Genomic DNA, 16923 nt, shown 5'->3' with positions numbered 1-16923 from the left:
CATATCAATAGAAAAAGAAATAATTATCCAAACCTGGACCCACCGTGAGGGTGTGAGGGCCCAAGCAAGAGAGAGGGAGGGCGATTGCGAGAGAAGGGGAGAAGGTTGATTGGGCCCATAGCTAGGCCATGAGGGACCCAATCGAGGAGAGAGGGCAGAGAACATGAGAGAGAAAGAGAAGAAGAAAGGGAGAGAGGAAGAAGAAGAAGGAGAGAAGAAGAAGTAGGAGGAGACGTTGAAGAAGAGAAGAAGATGAAGAAAAAAAGAGAGAGAGGAGAAGAGTGGACCGAGTACCTAGGTGGGTGAGTAGTAGATTCGAACCCCCCAGCTCGGTGTGCTTCCAAGGTCCCTTGAAGTTGCTTGAGATGGGACTTGGGTCCTTGGGTAGAATTTTAGGGTGTATGGTTAAGTTAAGCTAGGTTTAATTAACTAAGGAGTATGGTTGGTTTAGGTTCGGTAGATTAGGGTAGTCCACGATCTATGGACTAGGGTAGGTTACGTGTGGGATTGGGAGAAGGGAGTATAGAGTATAGGTGGTATGGACTATGAGTGGTATGTACTATGGACAAGGGTTGGGTGGTATTGGTAGTGCGGTCTAAGGTTTGGGTAGGATAGTCCAAGGGTAATCTCTCAATTGCAAAATATTTCTATGTCCTCTCTCTTGGAGGGGAAATGAAGGCAAAAGCGCAAGAAAAGAACAAACACAAAGCATTTTCTTAGTAATTTTCCACCATAGATTACAAACGAGTGATAAAAAGCTTATAATGGTCTCCCCCAAACATGGGTGGATGATCAAAACAACATAAAATTTCCCAAAAATTATATATTTTTTGGATTAAAAGTGATTTTTATTTTTGGGGAAAAAGGACTGTTTTGCCCTAGGGGTGGCGATAGATCCGAACTCAACCCATACCCACCGGGTATACCCAACATGGGTTATGGTAAGGGTCCAAGTTTTTGACTCGCGGGTAGGGTCTCGGTCCAATAAAAAATATTCGGATAGTCCCGAGTCTGAATTTGATCAATCATATTCCCACTTATCTTTGCAATTTATAGGGGGGAGAAAAAAATATGACTCGCTTATGGGAATAACTAACTTTGCGGTGTCTTGCTAAATCGCTGGTCAGGCAATCCGATAGGAGGCAGCCATTGCAATCCCACATATGCCTTCAGGTGCAGCAACATCGCGTTGCATCCTTATGTATCCTCTCTCCCCCATTCTGTGCTCCAAAGGGTCTTTACCAACCGGTATTTCAACCGATCCTCAGTTATTCCATAGCCAACAACCGAAGACTTCATGATTCAAATTGGTACCACACTCACCGGTGAAGACCCCCTCAGAGTAAAATCCGAAGGCCTTGCTTTCAGCGTTTATCGATAGAGCAACCGGATGGTTACCAACAGCCTTGAGCAGGGCATCCTAATTGTTCGGTGGTATGTATCTGTAACCTTTAATTTTGTCCACCCAAGTAGACTTCTCAGTGTTGCATGTGCGGTTCACGCCACGGAATGGGTATTCAACCACACTACTTAACCAGCAATTGTCCATGATGCTTTGGAATCCATCTTCCTTAAAGCCCCCCTGGCTCCCGGTTGTATTGACAAAATCCACCAATTCTTGCTCAGATAGAGACATCAATTTCCAGTCCTGATCTGGGTTATGCTTTCGACGGCAGCCACGGCACCAAAAGCCCAGCAGGAACCTGCATCATCAGGAAAGACATTGTAAAATTGTGATGGTAAGGAGATGGCGTAAGGGTTTTTCCTTGGGATTCTAACTTGGGACATAGTGCTGCCATCATTGACAAGCCCGATCCCAATTTTGACTAGCAGGGCAACCCATTAACTTATTGACATATTCAATAAGGTTACATTTTGCCGCTCTGATCCGATTATTTGAAAAAGGGCTACAAAACCTCACTTACTACAGTAAAAAAGCAAAAAAAGGAAGATACGATTGAGTTTCCACTTACTAAAGTAAAAAAGCAAAGAAAAAAAAGATATGATTGTGTTTCTATTACTGTTTTAAAAGCCGGACTGACCGGGTGAACCGGCCTTTTAAAATTCGGTATCTCACTAAGTCTGTGGTGTGGTCAGTAAAAAATTAAATACTAAAAAACGTAAAATGCAGAAAAAATTAATCAAAATATGAGTGGGAATTAGGTGACTTCGCCCATCCAAATCGCGAGTTCCTGAATAGACGCACTGAGTTCCATAGTTTTTCTGATGGAACTAGGCAAACCCACATGAGTTGAGACGATCCCCGGTTGCAACAAAGAACCTAGTCGGCAGGGACTAACTCCCCGCCCTATCTAGACTGCCGAAACCGAAATCACTACTTGTTGATTAACTGCCCTATCTAGACCGCCGAATTTGAAATTACTATTTGCTAATTACCTTACTGTGCCTCATTTTTTAAACGTGGGACATATTTCTTTAGTTAAATCAACATTGTCAGATTTTTTTTGGAGACTTTTTCGGTTTGGTGAAAAAAATTAAGCAATTCGATGTTTCGGTTGATTCGAAGGAGGACTTAAGACTACTTTTTTAATTTAATATAAATAGATTAGATACTTATATAAAAATATATAATAATAATGAAAAAATGAAAAACAAAATTCTCAACAAATAAAAAATACTTTTATAAAAATATTTCTTTGCTTAGGCCCAAGGTGTCGAAGCTTCAGCCAAATCGGTTTGAAGCACTACTTGAATCTGACAAAGCGGCTCGAATATGACCAAAGCGGTAGCACCAGGTTTCACTTCACTTCGCTTTGATCTAGGCCTAAAATCCGACCTCTTCGACCACTTTGGCCAAAGAAGAGCGAATTTGACAACATTCAATTAAACTTGACTAAGAAACTATTTTTAAGAAATTATGTTTATGAAGAGTCTCAAGTTTCTCTGAAGAGACTCAATGTCCATTAATTGATATGAATTTACAAACTTGACTTTTATAGACAAATTGAAGATGACAATAATAGAAATAAATCAGAAACACCTAAACTATACAAAGACCTACCATAAATACAAAAATATAAGTGGGAATTAGGTAATTCCGCCCATCCAAATCGTGAGTTCCCAAGTAGACACACCTAGTTCCATCGTTTTTCTGATGGAAGTAGGCAAATCCACATGAGTTGAGCTTATCCCCAGTTGCAACAAAGAATCTAGTGGGCAACGACAAATTCCCGACCCTATCTAGACTGCCGAATTGGAAATCACTACTTGTTGATTAACTACCCTATCTAGACTGCCGCATTTGAAATCACTACTTGCTAATTACCTTACTGTGTCTCATTTTTCAACCATTGTCAGATTTGCTTTGGAGACTCTTCGGTTTGGTGAGAAAAATGAAGCAATTCGGTGGTTCGGTTGATTCGAAGAAGACTTAGGACTACTTTTTTAATTTAATATAAATAAATTAGATACCTATATAAAAATATATAAAAATATATAAAAATAATGAAGAAACGAAAAAGAAAAATTTCAAAAAATAAAAGATACTTTTACATAGATTTTTCTTAGCTTAGGCCCAAGGTGTTGAAGCTTCGGCGAAATTGGTTTGAAGCATTACTTGAATCTGATTGAAGCAGCCAGAATATGACCAAAGCGGTAGCACTAGGTTTCACTTCGCTTCGATCTAGGCCTAAAATTCTAATTCTTCGACCTCTTTGGCCAAAGAAGAGCGAATTTGACAACATTCAGTTAAACTTGACTAAGAAACTATTTTCAAGAAATTATGTTTGTAAAGAGTGTCAGGTTTCTCTGAAGAGACTCAGTGTCTATTAATTGATATGAATATACAAACTTGACTTTTATAAACAAATTAAAGATAACAAATAGAAATAAATCATTAACAACTACACTATACTCAGACCTACCATAAATACAAGATATTGTACCTATCATTCTCATATCTACTTATTACAATATATACCTTCCATATCAACCTAGTAGTAGACGATATATAGTTTTCTTTCACAATGCCATCATTAACTGTTAAGAGTTGAGGATTAGTAGTTGTCAACTGCTCAGTCATATCTGATTTAACGAAATGGTTACCACTAACTGTTAAGAATTGAGGACTGACGATATACATATTTAAACTGAACAAATTGAGAAATATACTATTCAACAAAATAAAATTTGGATTTTTTGGGCCTTGAGTAACCTTAACTCAAAACTGAAAATGGTAAGCAAATTTTCTAACAGCAATTTAAACTTGTGAAAAAAAAGGTCATTAATATGGTATTGGTAGAGAAAAATAATAATAAAAAAGGGCAAAAAAATTGCGGAGTGCCAGAATATTTTGAGGAAAAAGGCTCAAATATTTCATATTTGCCTAAAATAATTGGACTTAAAAAAAAAAATGGCACTTTTGGGTATGTTTGTTGGTTGAATAAACAAGAAAAGCAATTTCAAGTAATGTAAAAACAACTGTACTAATTCGGTTTTGGTCCCAAAAAAAAACAAAAAGAAAAAGAAGGGCCAAAAGATATGGAGTGTCAGAAAAATTTTGAGAAAAAAAGATGCCAGTAGTCTATAATATGAAATAAATATTGATATTTGCCCAAAATTGGAATTAAAAAATTATTTGGAGCTCCAAAAGGCTCGAAATCAAATTTCACTCATATATGGACTCTGAACCATTCCTTTGAGTAACCATCAAACATAGGATGTTTAGAGATCAAAAGTTTTTTTTTTTTTTTTTTTTTCCAATGAGTCAGGTGTAGAGACAAAAGTTTTTCTTGAAATAGTTCAAAAGGTTAAGGATTCATCTAATTATGTATTTAGGGGGCCCTAAACCATGGGTAAAAAGTAGCCTGCAGGACCACCCTAGTAAATAGGTTTCACCAAAAGGACGATGAGGAGAAACATGAGATATGGCTTTTGAGTCAATATTAGCCCATATTAACAGGAGAAACATGAGATATGGGAAAATATTAATATAGACGGTGTGGAAATATCCATAAAATAATCATATTTTAAATATGGAAAAAGTTTATGTAAAGCCGAAGCTCTAGACTATCAAATTAGAGCCCACAAAAAAATTTCATTAGAAGAGATTGTTTTAATACCCAACTATCCTCAAATTGATCATCTCGATATCAAGATGCATGGACATGAGGAAAAAAAAAATGAATTTTTTGAACCGTCAATTTTCAAGATTTTCAAGTTTTTATAAATTTGCTCGATCTATACTATTTTTTTAAAAAATTTTATAATTAAAGATGCACGTATATTTTTTAAGGCTATCACAAAGATTTCCAGCATTGAAACTACATTACTTGGCACTTTTTGAAGGTGCGTTTTATTTGATTGTTTAGAGCCTCAGCTCTATACAAACCACACCCTTTAACTATTGATTTTTTTATTTATTTTTCATCTTGGCCTATATCATGAATCCCTAATATTTTGCTTTAAAAATCCAGCTATAAAATATATTTGAGAGGGGACTGCATATGCACAATATGAAAGTCCATCGTTTGTTTAATTCCATTTCATGTCCAGGCGTCCCTCCAATTCAATGGACATGTTGAAGTTATATAGCCTTCAAATATTTATCCTACCCAAAATCATCATCTTGAGCTCTTTCCTATTAATTTTTTTTTCAATAAAAAGACAACTTGAGAGTGAAAATAATTTAAAAAAGGAAAAATATGTAAAGAATGCCATCAATAAGAAAGGGGATTGTATATAACGAGACCATTTACCTATGGAATAAGGAGGTCACAATTGCTTATAACCATCTGATGTGAAATGGTTTGACACAAGCTTGGTCAATGAAATAATTGCAAGGTTTATTGTGACCATTTTGTACGGAAGGTAAATAATCTTATAATATACTTTCCTATAAGAAAATCCTAATATATAATAAAACCCTATGTATATAATAAGCTTGGTCAATAAAATACATATAGCTACTTAATTTGACATCCAATATACAAGATTTATTGTGAACACATTGTACCAGGTAAATGGTCTCATAAATATACTTTCCCATAAGAAAACCCTGAATAAAACCATGCATATAAAATGAAGCAAAAGGCAACGAACTACACATATATAATGAAACCCCACATATATAATGAAGCAAAAGGCAATGAACCCCGCATGTATAATGAAACCCCACATATATAATGAAGAAAAAATGAAATGAAGCATTGCTATTGCTGAGGTTTCAAAAGAATTTTCCTGCAAAACGTTCAAAAACAATAAAAAACAAGAAAGTCCAAATGTTACAAGTTATCGCAAGTGAAACCCTGATCTTCGACAAGAGTTACAGCGCCTTTCTCCAATCCACACTCTACGGCACCGAGACATTATCATACTCATGCATGCTAAGGAGAAATTCGAAGCATTGACAGGAGGCTTAAACTCATGTTAGGTTTGGTGATAGCTAAATCATCATACCCATATTTTTTTAAAATATTAGGGTATTATGAAAAATAGAAAATTGACTTTTTTGAAAAGCAAAAAAGTGATATCTCTTTATAAGAGAGTGAAAGAAGACATAATACACATCCTTTAAAGGTCACCTCTTTGGAGATTATGGGAATGGATCTCCAATATGAAGATGAGTCTCCAAGAGAGAGACATGGCCTCTAAGAGAGAGGTAGTATTCCCATGAGTTTTGAGATGGTTAACTTCTATTTCTAGAGAGATAAAATCTCCATGTTGCTCTCGAAGTTATCTTTCCAGTGGCAGTATTGCGGTGGAAAAGATAATATTGATCAACGGTGTTGTTCGTTCTAAAGAGCGGGTAAAAAAGAGAAGATCGATGATGGTCTTTTACCGATGTTTAGAGATAGGTATCTCTTGTAACCCAAAACTGTAATATTCATTGTGATAGTGGATTTCTAGTTGCCAAGGCCGTCGATGTAGCCCTATGGGGTGAACCACGTAAATCTTATGTTGTTGTGGTGTATGTTTTATGTTTGTTTTATTTCTCGCACTTGATTTATAGTTGTATTCATCTACTTCACATTTAGCCAATCATGTACACAATCTTTGGTGGGATCCCAGTGTTTGAGATTCCCGGTTCCATAAACTATGGGGTTCACAAGAATCCTACAATTGGTATCAGAGCACAAGGTGTGGACGGGGCTAAGACTTGCATTAAGAAAAATATGAATGGTGAAGTTTGATGGATACACTGTTTGAGGTGGAGAAATATGAAGAGAAAGTGTTCGTGAAAATTCTACAATAGAGGCAAGGGAGAAAAAATCAAGGAATATTCATCATTTGAGGTGGAGAAATATGAAGGTAAAGTGTTTGTGAAATTCCACAATATTGGCAAGTTTGAAGAAATCAATATATCTATTCAATGAATGTTGTCAAGGCAATTATGGAGATTTTACTATCAAGGTGGAGATTATTAGGTTTGGTGATAGCTAAATCACCATACTCATATTTTTTAAAAGATTACGATATTATGAGAAATAAAAAATTGACTTTCATGGGAAGCAAGAAAGTGATATCTCTTTATAAGAGAGTGAATGATGATATACTACTCATCCTTTGAGGGGTCACCCCTTCAGGGGTTATGGGAATGGATCTCCAATATGGAGATGGGTCTTCAAGAGAGAGAAACATGGCCTTCGAGAGAGAGGCAGTATTCCCATGAGTTTTGGGATGATTAACTTTCACTTATAGAGAGATAAAATCTCTATGTTGTTCTCGAAGTTATCTTTCTAGTGGTGGTATTGCGGTGGGAAAAAGGATGTTAATCGACGATGTTGCTCAGTCTGGAGAGTGGGTTTAGAAGAGAAGATCGGTGATGGCCTTTTACCAATGTTTAGAGATATGTATTATCTCTTGTAACCCAAAACTGTAATCTTCATTGTGATAGTGGATTTCATGTTGCCAAGGCCGTGGATGTAGCCCTATGGGGTAAACCACGTAAATCTTGTGTTGTTATGGTGTGTTTTTTGTGTTTGCTTTATTTTTCACACTCGATTTATAATTGTATTCATCTACTTCACATTTAGCCAATCATGTGCACAATCTTGGGTAGGATCTCAGTGTTTGGGATTCCCGGTTCTTCAAACTATGGGGAGGACCCTACAGTACCCCATATGCAAGAACCTTAGTTCATCTTTGGTCCTATCTTATAGAAATTTGTGGTGACAAAAAAATTCAAAAGATAGAATAAAAGTTTTGACACAAAAAATATATAGGAAGCTTGGATTGAATCAACAACACTTTCACTATTGCTTTGGAATAGAAAACAAGACTATAGTACAATAGAGCAATCTGATATGCAGGACCCCACTTTAGTGATCTGTTTTTTTTTCTTCTAACTCACTCTATGGGCTGGTCTCTTAATAACATATCAACCACTCCTTTTTTACATATGCCCTACTCACCCATTCTATCTCACTTAACACTCACAAACATCTATTATATATATAGACTCAACTAACCGCCCATCCACATGGTTTACGATGGGCCACATGGCCCGTCACATTGTTGGCTATGGAGTGACCACGTAAACATCAATTTACCAAGCATTCAGTTGTTTTAAGTAAACCGCCTCTTAAAAATTATCTAGAGAGAAGGAACAAGAATGAGGCACTAGAAGACAAATTACTGTGCAATATCCCCCTTTAATTCGTCACTCTTATTCCAAGTAACATTCTTAAATGATAAAATGTTTCAGTCTTTAGAGACTTTGTCAAAAATGTCTGTAACTTGTTCTTCTGATCAGCAAAACAGAAGCTCAACTTCATTATGCTTCACATGCTCTCGAATGGAATAGAATCTTATATCTATGTGCTTGCTTCTTCCATAAAATACTGGATTCTTAGCCAATGCTATTGCTGATTTGTTGTCGACCTTGATCGTTGTAGGGCTTTCTTGTGGTACCTGCAAATTCTTTAGCACATTTCGCAACCAGATAGCATGACAGACAAATGATGATGCTGCTACATATTCGGCTTCACATGTGGAAAATGTAACAATTGGTTGCTTCTTTGAACACCAAGTAAAAGCTGTAAATCCAATATGAAATACATAACCTGTAGTACTTTTTCTATCATATAGGTTACCTCCCCAAGCACTATCACAATAACCAATAATCTTGAGTTCATTTGAATGAGAATAGAGCAGTCCATAATCCAGTGTGCCTTTTAGAGAGCGAAAATCCTTTTGGATTCCTTCAAGTGAGTTTTATTAGGAGTTTCCATATACCGACTTATTAAGCCCACTCCATACAAAGTATCAGGTCTAGTACATGTCAGATAACGCAAACTTCCAACCAAGCTTTTAAAATAAGTGGTATCCACTCTAGAATCATCACATCTTCCATTTATCTTGCATTCTACCAGAGTAGTTACATAATTGCAATTTTCCATTTTAAAATTTTTGAGAATTTTCTTTGTATATCTACTTTGGCAAATATAAATCCCTTCGTCACATTGTTTAACTTGAATTCCAAGGAAGTAATTCATAAGTCCAATATCTGTCATCTCGAATTCAGTAATCATAGATTGCTTAGAATCATCAATCATGCTAAGGTTATTTCCTGCGAAAATTAAATCATCAACATATAAACAAACTATCAATAGACCACCATTGTCATTCATCTTCAAATATAGAGCATGATCAAAGGGGCACTTATGAAAACCACTTTCTTGAAAATATTTGTCGATTCTTACATTCCAGGCTCTTGGAGCTTGCTTCAAACCATAAAGTGCCTTTTTCAATTTATAAACTTTATTTTCATGCCCCTTTATAATGTAACTGGGTGGTTGTTCAATATAAACTTCTTCTTCAAGATGACCATTTAAAAAAGTAGATTTGACATCCATTTGAAAAAAATTTCCATTTTCTTTGGGCAGCCAAAACAATGATTAATCTAATAGTATCCAATTGAATAACAGGTGCAAATACCTCTTTGTAGTCAATCCCTACTCTTTGCTTGTATCCTTTAGCAACCAGCCTTGCTTTGTATCTTTCTACTTCACCTTTCTCATTCTTCTTTGCTTTATAAACTCATTTCACACCAATTGATTTATGCTGATTCGGAAATGACGTAAGCTTCCATGTGTCAATCTTCTCAATAGCTTGAATCTCCTCATCCATTGCATTTTTCCACCTTTTGTCACGAACTGCATAGTCGAAACCTACAGCTTCACATTCAACAAAGAAACAAAATAATTGTGCTCATTGTTAGTATTTTCTATTTGAGCATAAATTTCACTCAAACTCTGTGTCCTTGGTGGCCTTTCATTTGAACTTTCATCCATGGAAGAAATAGATGAACTTGACTCTTGTTGAGGAGGTGAGGGTGGAGTACTTTCTTCTTGTGATCTCTCTTGAAAATTGTCATTTCCATTCATTTCAATTCTTACATGACTTTTTTTTTTTTTTTTTGTTCCATTCCCATGAGGCTTCTTCATTAAATTCCACATCGCTACTAATTATCAATTTCTTATTTTCAGGATCATAAAGCTTGTAAGATTTTGATTTTTCATCATAGTCAATAAAAATACATTTTTGACTTTTGTCCTCTAATTTGGTTCTCATTTGATTTGGAACATGAGGGTATGCAATGCATCCAAATACCCTTAAATGTGCCACATTAGGCTTATGTTCACTCCAAGCCTCTTGGGGTGTCTAAATCACACACTTTTAGTGGGACGCCTGTTCAAAATATAGACAGCACAAGAGATTGCCTCAGCCCAAAATTCTTTTGGCATAGTTTTGCATTTCAACATGCTTTGTGTCATATCCAAAATTGTCCGGTTTTTTCTTTCAACCACTCCATTTTATTGGGGTGAATATGGTGCAGTAAATTGATGAAGAATACCATGATACTTGCAAAACTCATCAAATGCCTTAGAGAAAAATTCACCACCTCTATCTGATCTTATAATTTTAATAAAATAGCCACTTTGTTTTTCCACAAAAGCCTTGAAATTTTTGAAGATTGCAAAAACTTATGATTTTTCTTTCAAGAAATAAACCCAAGTCTTTCGACTGAAATCATCAATGAAAGTATGGAAATACTTATGTTGCCCATAAAAAATCGGGTTAAGTGGCCCACATACATCCGTATGGCTGAGGTCAAGGGGTTTTGATGCTCTATGTGAGACACCACTTGGGAAGCTTTCACGGTGATGCTTCTTGAGCATACATCCTTCATAAAGTCATTCTGGATGATCAATTAGTGGCAGCCCTTTCACCATATTTTGATTATACAACAATTTCAATCCATTAAAATTGAGGTGTTCAAATCTCTAGTGCCATAACCACAGCTTTTCTTTTAAAGATACATTTAAGCATTGCAAAAAATCAGTATTGATATCCAAAGAAAATGTCTTGTTTTTTGACATGCCAACTCTAGCAATAAAGTTTTCCATTCTATCTTCTATGGTGAGGGCTAAATCCTTTAGACAAATATCATGACCTTTTTCCAAAAGCTGCCCCAAACTAAGAATATTATTTTTCACGCTTGGCACATAATAGACATTGAAAATAAATTCATGCTTTCCATTCTTGAGTCGAATTAAAATTTTACCTTTCCCTTTGACCGGAACTTTTGAGAAATCACCAAATGTTACATTACTAATCACTGATTCTTCCAACTCCACAAACATTTATTTTCTTCTGCATATGTGGTTGCTTGCCCACTGTCAATAAACCATGAGCTGCTACTTTCACTTTCTTCTTCTTTGCATGCCACAGGAGGGTTGGTTTTTTATCTACTTTGGACTTTTCTACAAAATTCACTTGTTCTCAGTTTATTTGGGAGTTCTTAAATCTGCATTCAGAACTGTAATGGCCAAATTTTTTGTAATTAAAGCATTGAATCGAAGATCTATCATACCTTTGACGATTGAATAGTCATGTAAAGTTTCTACCACCTCGACCTCTTGAGGATTGCAACATTTGGTTGTTTCCTCTTCCGGTACTGAAATTGGAATTGTCATAGCCTCGTCCACCTCTATTGAATGTCTCACGTCCTCTTTGACCTCTACCTCTAAATCCTCCTCTTTCATCTTTTAGGGACAGATTAGTTTTGAGCACTTGTTCCAAAGGAGTATTTGTTTTCTTCATTATTCTTTGTTCATGGGCTTGCAAGGAACCCACGAGTTGATCGGTAGTCATAGTCGACAAATATTTACTTTCTTCTAGTGCTACAACTATGTGCTCAAATTTATGGATAAGAGATCTTAATATTTTCTCCACGATACGTACCTCGTCCAGAACCTCACCATTTCTTTTGAGTTGGTTTGCTACTGCCAACACTCTTCAGAAGTAATCAGAAATTAATTCTGACTCTTTCATGTGAAGCATCTCGAACTCGGCTCTTAATGTCTGCAGACGAATTTTTTTCACTTTTTCTTCTCCTTTGAAAATATTTTGTAAGATCTCCCATGCTTGTTTTGCAGAGGTGGTAGAAGCAACCTTTTCAAAGGTGCTTTTGTCAATGCCCTGATAGATTAAAAGGAGAGCTCTCTTGTCTCGTCTCCTCGATTATTTTAGAACAGCCTTCTGATTGTTTGTCATTTCAGCTTCCTCTTTTGGGGTTCGAGTTTATTGTACCTTTTTACAATAACCTCCCACGCATCATGTGATCCGAGTAGTGCTTTCATCTGAATGCACCAATTTTCATAAGTTTCTTTTATAAGACGAGGAACTTAAGGTTGGAACATCATATTTGAGGACGCCATGCTTTATGAACTCGCTCTGATACCAATTTGATAGAAATTTGTTGTGACATAATAATTCAAAATATAGAATAAAAGTTTCGACATAAAAAATATATAAGAAGCTTGAATTGAATCAACAACACTTTCACTATTGCTTTGGAATAGAAAACAAGACTGTAGTACAATAAAGCAATCTGATATGCAAGACCTCACTTCAGTGATCTGTTTTTTTTTCTTCTAACTCACTCGGGTCTCTTAATGACATATCAACCACTCCTTTTTTACATATGCCCTACTCACTCCTTCGAGCTCACTTAACACTCACAAACATTTATTATATATATAAACTCAACGAACAGCCCATCCACGATGGGCCACATCACATTGTTGGCTATGGAGTGACCACGTAAACGTCAATGTACGGAACACTGAGTCGGTTTAGGTAAACCACGTCTTAAGAATTCTCTAGAGAGAAAGAACGAGAATGAGGCACTAGAAGACAAATTATTTTTCAACACTACCGGCAAACATGTTGGCCTTTAGCTTAAAGGGCCCATTCTCAGCATTCACAGAGTCTATGAATCTCGCATTGTTCTCGAATATTTTCAAACGCAATTCTTGCTCTGTGGTGCGCTCATATGCATGGGCATGATCGGCCATCCACTGTGTAAAACTTTGGGACGGCACGCTTTCGGCTCGTGTCTCGAGTCTTGACCATGGAGCTGAAGGGCAGTCCTTGTTTCAACAAGGGTCGTGAGGAACAACGCCAGATACAAGCAAGAGAGGGCGAAATGAGCCATGAGATAGGTGCAATGAGAGGAGAGAATATTTGTTTCTCTTTCCTATTGGGTTTTTTTTTCTTTTTTTTTTTTTTGGAAGCATATCATTTAATCTCCAAACTTTTAGGTTTCATTTCAAAATATATCTTCTAACCCGTTGGATAACATACCCACTTTAAACCTATTTTCTAAAACCGTAGGTCAATTGTAAAATAAAACCTAAAAATAAGAGGTGTGGGACGATCTCTCTTTCAATATGCATGCAAGCTCTTCTTTTTATGACCCTTGTCTTTATCTCTCTCCCATTTAAAACTTAACATTTCTCTCTGTTTTTTTTTTAATAACCCTAGCCTGTCTCTCTCTCATCATGGTCCCTCTCCCTTGCCATTCAACTTAGTTTTTCTCTCTCTCAACTTGGTCTCTCCCCACAACAGTAATCTTAAGATATAGAGAGATTGACGTGGGGGAGAAAGAGATTAAAGTGGGAGAGAGAGAAAGGGAGAGATTATTTTCTATTAGAGAGATTTTATATCCTAATGAGAGAGATCTGTTTAGTTGAAATAGAGTCGCCCCTTTTTCATAGAATATGCATAGCATATTGATAGATAATGAGGTAATTCAGAAAGCACATACATATATATATGTAAAAGTCGTGATTATTTGTTTTATTATTGTTATATGCAACACATCGTAATCCAAATAATATAAGAAAATAAAAGACCTGTCTAAAACTTTTTGAGCCTCTTATTTATTAAGATTGCAAATTGAACTAAACATTACAAGGAGTATTTATCAAGATTGCAAATTGAGCTAAACATTACAAGGAAAGGTACATAAAAGTCATAATCTTATGCTTATCTTGTTATTCAATACAAGATAATAATAATCTTAATCCTATCGCGTCATTCTTATATCATGCCGCCTCCACCAATGAATTCAATAGCCATGTGGTATTGATTATCATTCGTATTCGATGTAGTACATTGCTACTCGAACCAAATTGTCATATTTCCTCGTCCAAAACAAGGAAGGAGGATTTGATGGTCCCCCAGGGTGAAATTATCTATTGGGTCTCAGATCCAAAACACTATGCGAGAGGGATTCGAAGGACCAAAAAGATCTAAAATCAATTCTAACATCCATTCTGAAAATAAAAGTGACAGTTCAAAAAATCTTTCAGAGAAATTCCAGGGAGTCGGGACCGTCTATTACATGGTCCATCAGATGAGGAGCTCATGATCAAATTTTCCTTTTTCTCAACATTGGTCGAGCACCAAATTCCGATAATTTCCAATAATGAAGATCAGCATCAGGGAACTACTGCTATCATTTCCAATTAAAGGGTAGAATACAATATCTTTCAAATATGTTCCTTTTCACTGCAAGGTATATGAGGAAGGACCATTCAGAGTTTCACTTTGCTTTTTTATTATCCTCAAATATTTCAATGTTTATAACTAGTCTGCATAAAGTTCGGAATTTTCAAACAAAAGTATCGATGAAACGACGAAAAGCTATGTCCACAAACTCAAAACTGGTTCACCTGAGCCTTATCTACCGGTCTAGGTTCCACTGAGGCATTCAAAAACCACTTACTATTTCTAAAACGGTTAGGGCCTGTATTCCTAATCTAAAAAAAATAAAAAAAAATGATCCAAGAATTATTCAAAACTATAATTATATGATTCCATTTATTTATATATCAGACCAAGCCCAGCACTATTGCAAATGAGCGCCCTAGGGTCAATGCCCTCAAGATGGTTGGACAAAAACATTACATAGCAAAAACCCAACTACTTGCTGCCCTTTTGATCAGCATGCAATTGATCAAAGTAGCCCTTAGGATTGCTCTCAAAGGTGCCCCTGGAGATGGATTGGCCCTCCCTTCCTGGAGCAGACATCATCCCGGAACTACCACCTCCGCCGCTAAAGCCAGAAGTACCTCTGCCCCCACCCTTACCACCAGAATATCCACCACCACCACCAACACCTTTGCCTCCACCACCACTACCAACACCTTTTCCGCCTCCACCACCACTACCAACACCTTTGCCTCCTTCTATCTCTCCCTTAAAAAGAGTTTATATGTATATATTGCAATGTATTATTTCCTTCCTTGCTCTTGTTTGGTCTCAATTCTCAAATATTTATAGGGAAGAAGTGAGGAAGTCCTCCTTCCCATCCTCCGTATTCCAAAGAGAAATGAGAAACTCATGGAGGAATTGAAGGCGATTCTTTGAATTCCACAGAGAGAGAAAGAGGAGAGAGAGAGTGTGTGTGTTGGGAAATTGACGCCAATTCATTGAGAGAGGAGAGGATTGATAAATTCGAGCTAATTCATTGTGTATGAGAGAGAGAGAGAATTGTTTCATTTCTACCGAGCAATGAAGAGCTTGGGCATGGCTCAAGAGAGAGATTTTTAGGGAGAGAGAGACAGATTTGGTTGTAGGGGGGTGGTTGTTTGATTTCCAACAATCAATGAATGAATGGATGGATGGGGTTCAAGAAACGAGATCATTTGCATGAAATAGAATTAGAGATAATGAAAACGCACATACATACATGCTCAATAGTTTTCCCTTAAAAATAGCAAAAGAGATAATGAAGAGAACTTTTCCTATAGTCAAACATGGATTACATTAATAACATGCAATTCTCTAACGTTTCTAGTAAAAGAAACCCAATTTCGAACTTTTTTTTTTTCACAAAAAAAGAGGGTTCAAGATATGTACTACGTATAAAATATAACTATAAAATAAACAACTAAATATAATATATAAATAAAATATATATAAATATAAAATAAAATATATAATCTATCTATCTATAATATAAAGGAAACAGTTTATATAGAGCCGAGGCTCTAAACAATCAAATTAGAGGGAACATCAAAATTTTCGTTAGGAAATATTGTTTTGATACCCAAATATCCTCAAATTGATCATCTCGACGTCAAAACGACGTATGGACATGAGAAAAAAATGGATTTCAAGTTTTAGAAGCACATATAGCTTTAGAGATGGATTTCAAGTTTTGAAAGCATCAAGTGCATATAGCTTAAGAGCATTGTAGCTTCGTTATCCTGCGAAGGTTCAAACCATATTACAAGTGGTGAACTTATGTATATTATGTGTGTAATTTATTATGGAAATCAACGTCAAAGGTTTATCTTGCTTCCTCTTATTCTTTTTTGAATTTTGAAAAGTAAAATTTAACTATTTTTTATTTTTAAATATTGATATAATCATGGATCACTAAATTTTAGATTTACTAAATAATATTAAGTAATTCTATTTCATGTTGGATTAAGAACATAATATGTCACTATGGGACCATTTTAGATGATATTCTCAACCCCAAATTTTGGTTTGTGAAAATGCCACGTGCTGCACGTATTAAATGATCATTAATATTATATTTTTATTAATATTGATATGAAATCATAATATGATAGTAACATAATATTATATAATAAGGTAATT

At 35.8% G+C, this 16923-nt stretch overlaps 1 pseudogene across 1 annotated transcript; it reads right to left on the bottom strand.

Annotated features, from left to right (window-relative positions):
- Positions 1–711: 711 nt before the first annotated feature.
- Positions 712–14897, bottom strand: LOC18429730 (uncharacterized; annotated as a pseudogene). The gene is made up of 7 exons (XR_016043445.1): positions 13184–14897; positions 12208–12248; positions 11837–12008; positions 10011–10130; positions 9395–9529; positions 8803–8996; positions 712–1842 (listed from the first exon to the last, which is right to left on the bottom strand). The product of XR_016043445.1 is annotated as an uncharacterized LOC18429730 (transcript).
- Between the last annotated feature and the right edge of the window lie 2026 nt (positions 14898–16923).

The sequence above is a fragment of the Amborella trichopoda genome, chromosome 10 (assembly GCF_054954075.1).
Source record: "Amborella trichopoda isolate Santa Cruz 75 chromosome 10, AtrichopodaSantaCruz75HAP2 v2.0, whole genome shotgun sequence".
In the NCBI taxonomy this organism is placed as follows: domain Eukaryota; kingdom Viridiplantae; phylum Streptophyta; class Magnoliopsida; order Amborellales; family Amborellaceae; genus Amborella; species Amborella trichopoda.
The sequence above is the reverse complement of the archived record's forward strand: the minus strand, read 5'-3'. Positions and strand labels throughout refer to the sequence as shown.